The sequence below is a fragment of the Geospiza fortis genome, unplaced genomic scaffold, assembly GCF_000277835.1.
Source record: "Geospiza fortis unplaced genomic scaffold, GeoFor_1.0 scaffold417, whole genome shotgun sequence".
NCBI classification, from domain to species: Eukaryota; Metazoa; Chordata; class Aves; order Passeriformes; family Thraupidae; genus Geospiza; species Geospiza fortis.
In genome coordinates, this window is record NW_005054535.1 from 415040 (window position 1) to 425793 (window position 10754).

Below are 10754 nucleotides of genomic sequence, written 5' to 3' on the forward strand. Positions count from 1 at the left end.
GAGCATGCAAAGCCAGGCCAGCCTCAGCATCTCCTCCATCAGTCCCTGGTTATTTTCTGCTCCTGCTCTGTGCTCGCTCTGCTCTGGCTTGCAGGGAGTTAAGAGGTGGGATCTGAATGTAGGAGGAGGCTGTGTCCTGCCGCAGCCGGGGAGGGAGGATGCTCCCCTGCCTGCAGCGCGATTTCTTGACATCGGGAAAGAAGGAATGTTTGTGCCAAAGCCCGGAGTGCAGCACAGCCATCCCCTGCGTGTCAGGGCCTGGATTCTGAGCTCTGACCCTGCCCAAGCGCTGGAACCTGATGGCAGCGTCACCGTGATGTTTTATGAAAAATCCTTTCACCAGGATTTTTCTCCTGAGGAGCCTCAGAAAAGAAATGTAAACCACAATTATCTGATTGCTTTGGAATGTGGTCTGGAGGTTGCTCACCAACAGGTTCATTTTTGACTGGTTCCGTGTGAATTGTGTTTTCTTAATGACCAATCCCAGCCAGCTGTGTCGGACTCTGAGGAGTCAGTCATGGGTTTTTATTATCATTCTCTTCTTCTGATGTAATCTTTTCTCTATTTCTTTAGTATAGTTTTAGTATAGCATATATAATATAGTATAGTATAGTATAGTATAGTATAGTATAGTATAGTATAATATAATATAATATAATATAATATAATATAATATAATAATCGGATTTATGTTTGCTTTGCAAAAAACCCAAATATTGCAGATAAATAAACCTTGGGCTTCCTATCTCACTTAGATGACTTAAAAACCTCAAGCTCTAGATGCAAATAAAAGACAAAATCAAAACCAGGCGCCCATTTAAGGAGAACTCAAACAGCTCTGTCTGCTCTCCTCTCAAAAAAAATAAAATCCCCACAGAGTTGAAGAAAATACTATCATTCCATTTATCTACAGCATTTTATTTTATTGACTATACAAAGAAACTCATCATATCGGTTTAGTTCAGTCACCCAAATGCTTTGTGGATGCCTCTTGCTGCAGCTTCAGGAAGAACTGAATTTGTTGCTGGTCGCCAGATTTCCTGGCTCAGGGCTTCAGCCAGTCCCGCGGGGAGGAGCTGTTCTCCGGGGGAGCAGGTTCTGTGTGTTCCCTTCTGAGCGAAATCTCCTGCAGTCTGAAGTAAGACTGCAGCTACTTTAGGAGTGTCCTTGTCCTCCTTTGCATTGTGCTATCCAGCATGCTCCTGAGACCAAAGCAAATCACAGGAGTTGGTCTGCAAAAAGAGATCTTCAGAACTGCCTGAGTATGGACAGCGAGGGGTCAGCAGGTGATGGCTGAAAGTCTGGGGACAAAGGAGAGTGCTGAAAAAAGCAGAGTCTTTAGAGGCCATTGCAGACACCCTTGATCATTTCTCTATCCAGCTGTGCCACAGCACTTTGATCTGTTTGGAAGGTTCTGCTGTCCACAAGAACCTTCATCACTGCCGTCCACAAGAGCCTTCATCACTGCCGTCCACAAGAGCCTTCATCACTGCCATCCACAAGAACCTTCATCATGGATTCTGCACTGGGCTCAGGAAATCCAAGCAGGAAATGTTGGTGCAGAAGGAAGGCAGGAAAGGGAATTGTGATGTTATAGGGTAGAACTGTCTGGAAGCTTGTTGCAGACAACTTTTATGAAAAATCCTTTCTTTAGGATTTTTCCTCTTGGAAAGCTGAGAGGCTTCAAGAACAAAATGTAAACAATTATTATCTGCTGCTGTGGAATGCAACAGGTGGATCTGTGATTGGTCTCATGCGGTTGTTTCTAATTAATGGCCAATCACAGTCCAGCTGGCTTGGACTCTCTGCTCTCCTCTTTATTATCATTCTTTGCTATTCTATTCTTAGCTAGCCTTCTGATGAAACTTTTTCTTCTATTCTTTAAGTATAGTTTTAATGTATTATATATAATAAAATAACAAATCAAGCCTTCTGAAACACGGAGTCAGATCCTCGTCTCTTCCCTCATCCAAGAACCCCTGTGAACACGATCACAGAAGCTCTGACAGCTTATGTACCACTGGAGATCCCTGTGTTATAGTCAGGGGCTGAAGAATACAGTAGTGCTCCAGGTAAAGTGATAAGGAAAATGAGTTTTAACAGGGAAACATTTCTAGCCCTAGAAAAGTGCAAGTGTCAGCTGCACTGGTAAAAGCTCTTCATCAACTCAAGTGCACCTTCCTTTTCTGGGGATGGCAGATGATGCTTTTGGCGTCTTTCAGGCTATACCTGAAGTGCAATCAATAATCCATGAAGATCAATAACCCCTCTGAGCTGTGCTGTTAACTTGGAACAGTATATTCCAGGCTGGTTTTCTGAGTAACTTCTTTCTTAGATGACTTTTCAAACTCTACCTTCTGAGCTCATTAAGCGTCCCTATTCTTTAATGCAGCTGCTTTTTATTCCAGCCTTTTGTTTGGAGCATCTGGCAACACTGCATAAGGCTGCCTGGAACAGGAAAAGAGAAATAGATAACTGAGGTCTCACACATTCCCCTTCACATGCTTCTCACCGTTCAGAAAAAGAAAGAACGCAGTGCCTGATGCATAAGGCAGCAAATAGGTTAGCGGGTTAAAAGCAGCAGTGACAAAATAAAAAGCTTTCCAGGAGACTCCTAGGCTCGACAAACTGGTTGAAGTGCCCAGAGCTGGCGGGCTCTGCTCCTTGTTCTCAGAGCAAACTTAGGAATTTTGCTTTTTATCATGTGAGACATCTCAACCGCATGCCCACAGTGTTCTCCAAAGCTGCAAAGCCAGGCCAGCCTCAGCATGTCCTTCACCAGTCCCTGATTATTTGCCTGCTCCTGCTGTGTGCTCGCTCTGCTCTGGCTTCAAGGGAGTTAAGAGGTGGGATCTGTGTGCAGAAATCCAGGAATTTTGCTTTTTAGCAGCTGAGACATCTCATCCTCATGCCCACAGCGTTCTCTGAATCTGAGAGCATGCAAAGCCTGGCCAGCCTCAGCATCTCCTCCATCAGTCCCTGGTTATTTTCTGCTCCAGCTCTGTGCTCGCTCTGCTCTGGCTTGTAGGGAGTTAAGAGGTGTAGAAACCCAGGAATTTTGCTTTTTAACATCTGAGACATCTCAGCTGCATGCCCATAACGTTCTCTGAATCTGAGAGCATGCAAAGCCAGGCCAGCCTCAGCATCTCCTCCATCAGTCCCTGGTTATTTTCTGCTCCTGCTCTGTGCTCGCTCTGCTCTGGCTTGCAGGGAGTTAAGAGGTGGGATCTGAATGTAGGAGGAGGCTGTGTCCTGCCGCAGCCGGGGAGGGAGGATGCTCCCCTGCCTGCAGCGCGATTTCTTGACATCGGGAAAGAAGGAATGTTTGTGCCAAAGCCCGGAGTGCAGCACAGCCATCCCCTGCGTGTCAGGGCCTGGATTCTGAGCTCTGACCCTGCCCAAGCGCTGGAACCTGATGGCAGCGTCACCGTGATGTTTTATGAAAAATCCTTTCACCAGGATTTTTCTCCTGAGGAGCCTCAGAAAAGAAATGTAAACCACAATTATCTGATTGCTTTGGAATGTGGTCTGGAGGTTGCTCACCAACAGGTTCATTTTTGACTGGTTCCGTGTGAATTGTGTTTTCTTAATGACCAATCCCAGCCAGCTGTGTCGGACTCTGAGGAGTCAGTCATGGGTTTTTATTATCATTCTCTTCTTCTGATGTAATCTTTTCTCTATTTCTTTAGTATAGTTTTAGTATAGCATATATAATATAGTATAGTATAGTATAGTATAGTATAGTATAGTCTTCTGAGAAACAAGGAGTCAGATTCTCATCTCTTCCCTCATCCTGGGGACCCTCACAAACACCACAAGGCAGGACTGGAGCAAAGGCTGGGTCCTGCAGGGAGCTCAGGGTGGCTCTGAGCAGGTGATGCCCAGAATGGCTGAGAGAAATGAGTTTACTGCACACAGCAGAATTTGCTGTCATTCCCGAGTTCCCCGTTTTGAAAAATTAGGAAATTCCACTGGAAGAAATGCAAACTAGAGGAGAGCTGATTTAGGATGCAGAGTCCAACATCTCAAAGTGAGGCACTCCCAGTGTGTCATGGTTAATTTTGACAATTAATTATTGTTAATTATTATGGTTCATTTTGACAACTGCCATCAGTTATGGTAATGTTTCCTCAGCCTCAGTCCTCAGCAAAGGACTCGTGTGGAGGAGGCTCAATTAGGGGGATATTTTTTTATTTTATTATTATTAGGGTGATAGTCCTCCTGAAGGGAGCTCCCACTCCCTTCTGTCTGTGGAGCATTTAAATTCTGCAGCTTCTATTTAATTTTGTGATTTTTTTTTTGTGATTTTTTTTTCCCATGGGCATTGAGAGAACATTGCTATAAAAAGATGTGCAGCTGTATCTAGAGTTGAGTGTATTATTTATCAATGTGGAAAAAATACACAGAACTAAAGCTGCACTAGGAAACACACTGTAAAATTTTATCATTTCCTGTCCTTCATATTTTATTGGGACCCTCTCTATATTATCAGTCATCATATTCTTTAAAAACTGTATGATGTGCCAGGTTTTCTCCCTGATTTTAGCACACTCCTTGGTCTATGGATAAAGCAACAGAACTGGGGGAACTTCAAAGGGAAAAGAAACAAAGGGAAAAAAATGCAAGAAAACTTTCTCTAGCAAAAAACAGTGACCTACAGTGTGTGCACAATTAAGTTTGCATCTCAGCTGCTCTCTAGCCTAAATAACCTGGGACTGTCAGGTAGTTGACATCAATCCCTGCTTTGCCATCTTTTATCCCAAAGGGACCACGACTGCCCAGAATTCGGGGAGCTGGTTCCAGAAAAGTGCAGCATTTGCAGAGTTCCACCTGTGCAGCTTTCCCATGGGTGCTTTGCCCATGGGTTTGCCCCTAGGCAATGTTTTCTCCAAGGGACAAGAACTGAGCAGGTAAAGGCAGGGCTGCCCAGAGCACACTTTGCTGCAGGTGATGGTGTTTGCACCCATGGGTTTGCCCCTAGGCAATGTTTTTTGGGACAAGAACTGAGCTGATAAAGGCAGGGCTGCTCAGGAAGGAGTGCCTGAGCAGATAAGAACACTTTGCTGCAGGTGATGAAAAGCCCACCCCAAAAACCCCATCCTGCTTTTATCCAGGTCCCCTTACACACTGGTGCCTTGTGCAGGAGCCAAAGTCACTCCTCCAGGCCTCCAACATGGAATTGTTTGTGCTTTTGGAAAACAGCAGCAGGGGAAATGTAGGGCTCTGTGTAGAGAAGGTATGGCTGACTCTGGGAGTCTCTAGGTACCCTCAGAGAGGATTTGGGCTCTGGTGATGCCTGGGCAGGCAGGAGCTGATAGCTTGGGTTTACTTTGCTGCTGCTGCTGTGTAAAGAGCAGCCTGAACCCTTCATTTCTGCCTCCTGCTCACCGCTAAGATCCCTCCCCTCCTCTTGCTGCTCAGTCAGCGGGGAGATGCGAGGAGGGAAGGATGCTGCTGAGCTGCACTTTGCTCCAGTACTTGGCACATCCTTTGCAGTATCTGCTGTTTTCTGAGCAGGGATGCTGCCTGCCTGCCTGCTGAGCAATGCAGCCATTCCCCACTGCTCCCTTCGCAGGAAGATGGAACCGTAACCGGGAGAGTGAGTGAGTGAGTGATGCGGCTGCTGCTGCACACAGGCTGACTGGGAGGAAGAAAATTGGAGAGACTGGAATATGTGCCTGCCTCAGCAGCACTGCAGTGGAAAAGCCCCTGACTGAATAGATGCAGGCTGCTGTTCTTTAGGCATTGCTACAGAGAACTCAGGAGTCGGATGAGATGCATCGGCCTCCTTTTTCACTGCTTCTCTATTGTCATCATGCATTAATTGCTGGGAGTTATTTTCCTTCCTGTGCCTGACTGCCTGCATCTTTTTTTCCTACTGCAGGAGAAGCAGTGAGGGAGAGAGCACAACACCAGCCCAGCGTCCTGTCCCACAAGAAGGCTCCTTCCTGCGTGATGTGCCAGCACAGTCAAAGGCTGCTGCAATGGTGCAGAGAACCTCTGGAACACCTGCATTTGGGATTATTCATGGCTTATAAAGTGGTCCCAGCTTGCATCTAGCAACTACCTGGAGACGTTGGCCGTCCTTTGGGGCTTACTGACTGCTTTCAATTTTCCTCTCATCGCTGCTTTCACGCTCATCTGGGTCGACAGCATTTGAGTGAGGGGAACGCACACCCCCGGCCGGGAATCGCAGGGTGCTGCACAAAAAGTGCAGGTGCGAGCTCTGGAGGGGACTGCAGTCTGACCAGCCATGGCTCAAGCAGCTAAGCAGCTGAAGAAAATCAAAGATATTGAGGCTCAGGCTCTGCAGGAGCAGAAGGAGAAGGAGGAATCCAGCAGGAGCCGCTCTCGGGACAGGAAGAAAAAGGTCAGTGGTGCTGGGGTGAGCAGCCCTGCAGCCCGTGCCTGTGCTGTGCCAGTGAGTGTGGCTGTGTCTGGGGGCACTGGAGGGTGGGCACAGAATGGCAGAGGGGCAGCCTGGTCCCTGCGTGCAGTCAGCACATGAAACAGTCTGTCAGACAGAGGACAACTTTTGGGAGCAGGAATCTGCTGTTTACCCTGACAGCTTGCGGGGAGCAGGGGGACAGAGGGAGGGAGAGAGCACAGATATAAAAAACCTAATGAGGGGCTAAGGGAACTGAGGGCTTCATAGACTCACTCAGCCCAGTAACAGATTTGATCTCTAAGATAAAAATGCTGTTTTCTGGCTTCCTTCAGTTTCCCACAACTGTTTTTTGTAGGAACAAGAGACCCCCACCCCTTTGTCTAGTGAAGGACTCATTTTGTTGTCCACCCCATCCCTTGCTTAATCTGCACCAGCACATTGAGAGGGGGTAGAATATTCTTGCCATGCAGAATGCTGAAACCAGGGCACAGCAGGAGCAGACTACTGACAGAGAAGGCATTTTTGTGCAGAGGTCTGTGGGTTCTGCTGCTCCTGGGGGCAGGCTCTATTTGTGCATGGGACAGGGGTCATCTGTCCCTGCTGGCAGCAGGTGAGGGGAATCAGGGACAGCAGAGAGGTGTCTGTGCTTTCTGCTGATACCAGCACGCTGGTGCCTGGGGTCTGCCAGCTGTCTGGGGCTCTAGATCCTCTCTGAAAAGTCTCTGGCAGGTTTTTTCCTTGCTGCCAGCCTCCTGCACGAGTGGGCATGCTGCTAAGATAGCTTTGCTGCCCCTTGAAGACCTCCTGAATCTGAATGTTCTTACCACAGCATGCTCTGAGGGTTTCTGTGCTCTGCACCAGCGCAGAAAGGCAGCGAGGAGAGAGGTGAAACCAAGGATAGTCAAGGATTTCTCTGACGGGAGGTTATGATACAGGGATTCTTAGGTGGGCTTCTCCTCTGCCTTTAAGTGCTGGAGACTTCCATGTGCCCCTGTGAGCAGGAGCCTCGCAGCAGAGCTCTGCTCTTGGAACATCTTGCTGGCTGGGCCCTGAGAGCACTGAGGAGAGCCCTGCTTGTCTTAAAGCTGGGCCAGGACAGCCTGGAGAGCTCTGTGACCACAGAGAGTGAGTCCTCAGGGGGACGTGAGTGGGCACAGCAGGACAGATGTGAGGTCTGCAGGCAGCAGCTGGGGGGTTGAATGTGGGGGTCACTCAGCTGCCACGCTGTCGGGTCACATCCTCCTCCTCCTCCTCCAGGGATGGCAATTGCTCAGTGCTTGCAGCTCCGTGGCTGCTCCCTGCAGGGCCTCTTGCACTGGGAGCTGATGGAGCAGCTTGCCCGAGGGCTTTAAAGGGGATCTGATGTGAGGAACCACCACATCAGGACATTTTTCCCACGTCTCTTATCACCCTTGCCCCAAAGCCTCAGTGACTATGTTTTATCCTGTGCAACCTCCTTGGGGCCAAGCAGGATGGATTGGAATCTCCCTGCCAGGATGTACTGGAATCTCTCCCCCTGCTTTGCTGCAGCAGTTGTGGGGTTTGATTTGGGTTTGCTCAGCGCCTGTTCGTGCCCCGTGAGCTGCACGGCACTCGTGTCGTGCCCATGCCCAAGGCCCTTGCAGTGTCTGTTGGGATGCCCTGGAACCACTGTGATGTCACTGACTCCTTCCTCTGTTCCTCCTCTTCCTCCTGTTCCCCTGGCAGTGCCTGCCAGCTGTGTCTTGCTGTGCACACCGACTCAGCAGAGGCTGTTCCTTCACCTGGTGTTTGTACAGTGCGCAGGGATCACTGATTTCTGGTGGAGCCCACCAAGCACAGCTGAAATGAAAGTTAGTAGAGGCATGACCCATGACCCAGGGAAGTTTTAGGATGACACAAAGCAGAGGAGATGGCCAGAGGGAAGGAGATGATGGCCTCAGGAAGAAATATCTTCTCATCCCATTCCATGTGAGCTGCTGTTATGCCTTCAGTTTAGTATCCATTAGCATTTCCTGGAATTTTGTGCGGTTGTATGTGTCCCATGAAGTGCACGGTTGTATCCTGCAAGAACCCTGTGTTCTGTGACACCTGGAGGCAGTGAGTTCTGTTATTTAATGCTGTGTTACCCAAAAACCCTCTTGGACCAGGATTGTATTTGCTGCTTTCCAGTTTCCGCAGCAATTTCTTGACTTTTGTGTTAAGTGCCTGTAATGATAACCTGATTGACCTTGCTCTGTCCATTTCTGTGTTCTCTCCCTCTTGTTTGTCTCTTGGCAAGAGCACAGCCCAGATGTAGAACCTTGTCACTCCTCCAATATTCCCTGCACCCAACCTTTGCAACTTAAGATGATGACAGCTGAGTTTTCATTTGACTGCGTTAGGGATTTAAGGAATGGCACCTTGTCACTCACCCAGGCTCCCTGTCCAGCCCAGGAACATTTCTGCTCTGGGCAGAGCTGCCCCATGGAGCAGCCAGGCATGTCCTGAAGTGTTCCTGCTCTGCAGAGTGCCTGGAGGTTGCCTCAATCTTAGGGTGACCCCAGAGACCGAGTGTTCCATAGTTCTGTGTGTTCCCACATTTAATGCAGCTGTGGGGACTTTGAGGGCCGTGGCATGGTGTGTTTGTGGCTGCTGCTGATGCCCTGCAGACAGGGAGGTGATAGAGAGCAGATGTGAGCAAAAGAGAGTGTGAATTAACACGAGTTCGCTGCTATTAGAGAATGTGCCAAGCATCATCTGGGCTGGCTTCTTGCTGCTCCTGCTGCAGGATCCTAGCTTCAAATCCCTCTGTGTTTTCTTTAGATGGGCAGTTTATAGGGGATTAGAGCCATTCTGTCATTGCTGCAGGGCTGCACGTGGAGTTTCTGGTGTGGCCATCTGCACTGACAGGGCAGTAGTGATTGATAGGAATGATATCTGTGCTTTGGATGCAGCTAAAAGTCTCTTTTCTTGTGGTTTTGAGAGGCAGTCATAGGCAAGAACACTTCCTTCCCTTCCCTGCAGATGTGGTAAGGCTACCTCAGCAGGGAGACCTCACTGGGAAGTCATGAAGATCACTTCAAAGACAGTCCTGGCTTTGCCAGGGTCAGTGGGCAGCAGCAAAACACTGTGCAAAAGTGGAAAAGTGGAAAAGTGGTGTCCTGACACTGTTTGTGAGGCAGCTCTGTAGCTTATGTGAACACAGTTATTGAGTCCTTTTTGAGTTGCGTGTGACTGTTGTAGGTAAGACAGAAAATGGACTAAATCCCTTGCCAGGAATTCTGGAAGCATTGGCAGAGCTCACCAAATGGGTTAGAAAGGGCCCAAACTGGGGCCCAGAGCACGTGGCTTGCCTTTTGTCCCAAACAAACATATACAAGCAACTTGCAGCTGTTCCAGATGATCCAAAATTGATGGCTGGTGGCATTGTAACCTGACATACTTTGACTGAGACTAATAAATAAAAGTGAGTACTTCCATGAAAATCTTTCTTCCCATTGAAGAACTTATCCTGGTACTAAATTCAACCAGATATTTCATCAAGCATAACCAGGGGCAGGCACCTTCATCTGCCATTCTACAAAGGTGCAGATTCCAGCTGCTTTTCTCAGTGGACACACAGGGAGGCTGGAACCTCTAAAATGTCTTTGACAAGAGTGCTTCCTCTTCTTCTTCTTCTTCTTCTTCTTCTTCTTCTTCTTCTTCTTCTTCTTCTTCTTCTTCTTCTTCTTCTTCTTCTTCTTCTTCTTCTTCTTCTTCTTCTTCTTCTTCTTCTTCTTCTTCTTCTTCTTCTTCTTCTTCTTCTTCTTCTTCTTCTTCTTTCCTTTTCTTTTTTCTTTTTTTTTTTTTCTGTAAGGGGGCAGGGAAGGCACAATAAGGAACAAAACTCTTCTCTCTTTTTGCTTCTCTCTGCTTTCTTTGTCTTGCAAGTGTTCAAGAGGAAGACAGTCTCTTGTTACGGATTTGTAGAGCATCTCCCACAATGCGTTCTTGAATAGTAAGTGATTCCTAATAAGAAACTCCCTGCATAAAACTCCTTGGCTTTTTTTCTAGTTGATAGTTTCCTGAAAACAGCATGCAGATCAGCCTGAGGGCTCGTGGAGCTCCACATCACAGTCTGGCACCCATCCTTAGTATTGCTCTGCGTGCTGCAGCAGGAAATGTTTTAGTGCCCAGGATTACACACTGAAACCCATCCTGCCAGGAGAGCTTGGGAGGGTGCTTTGGAGAAGGGAGACAAGAAATTTGTGAGAGTGGGTTTGGATTTTGTGGGGAAGTGAGAGCAAGGTGTTTCCATTTGGCAGGAGCTCTTCCATTTGGCAGAGACAGAGCTCTTTCTCCAGCTGGAGTGAAATGGTGGGGAAGAGCTAAGGGAGGACAGAGGATCAAGTGACCCCCTTCCTAT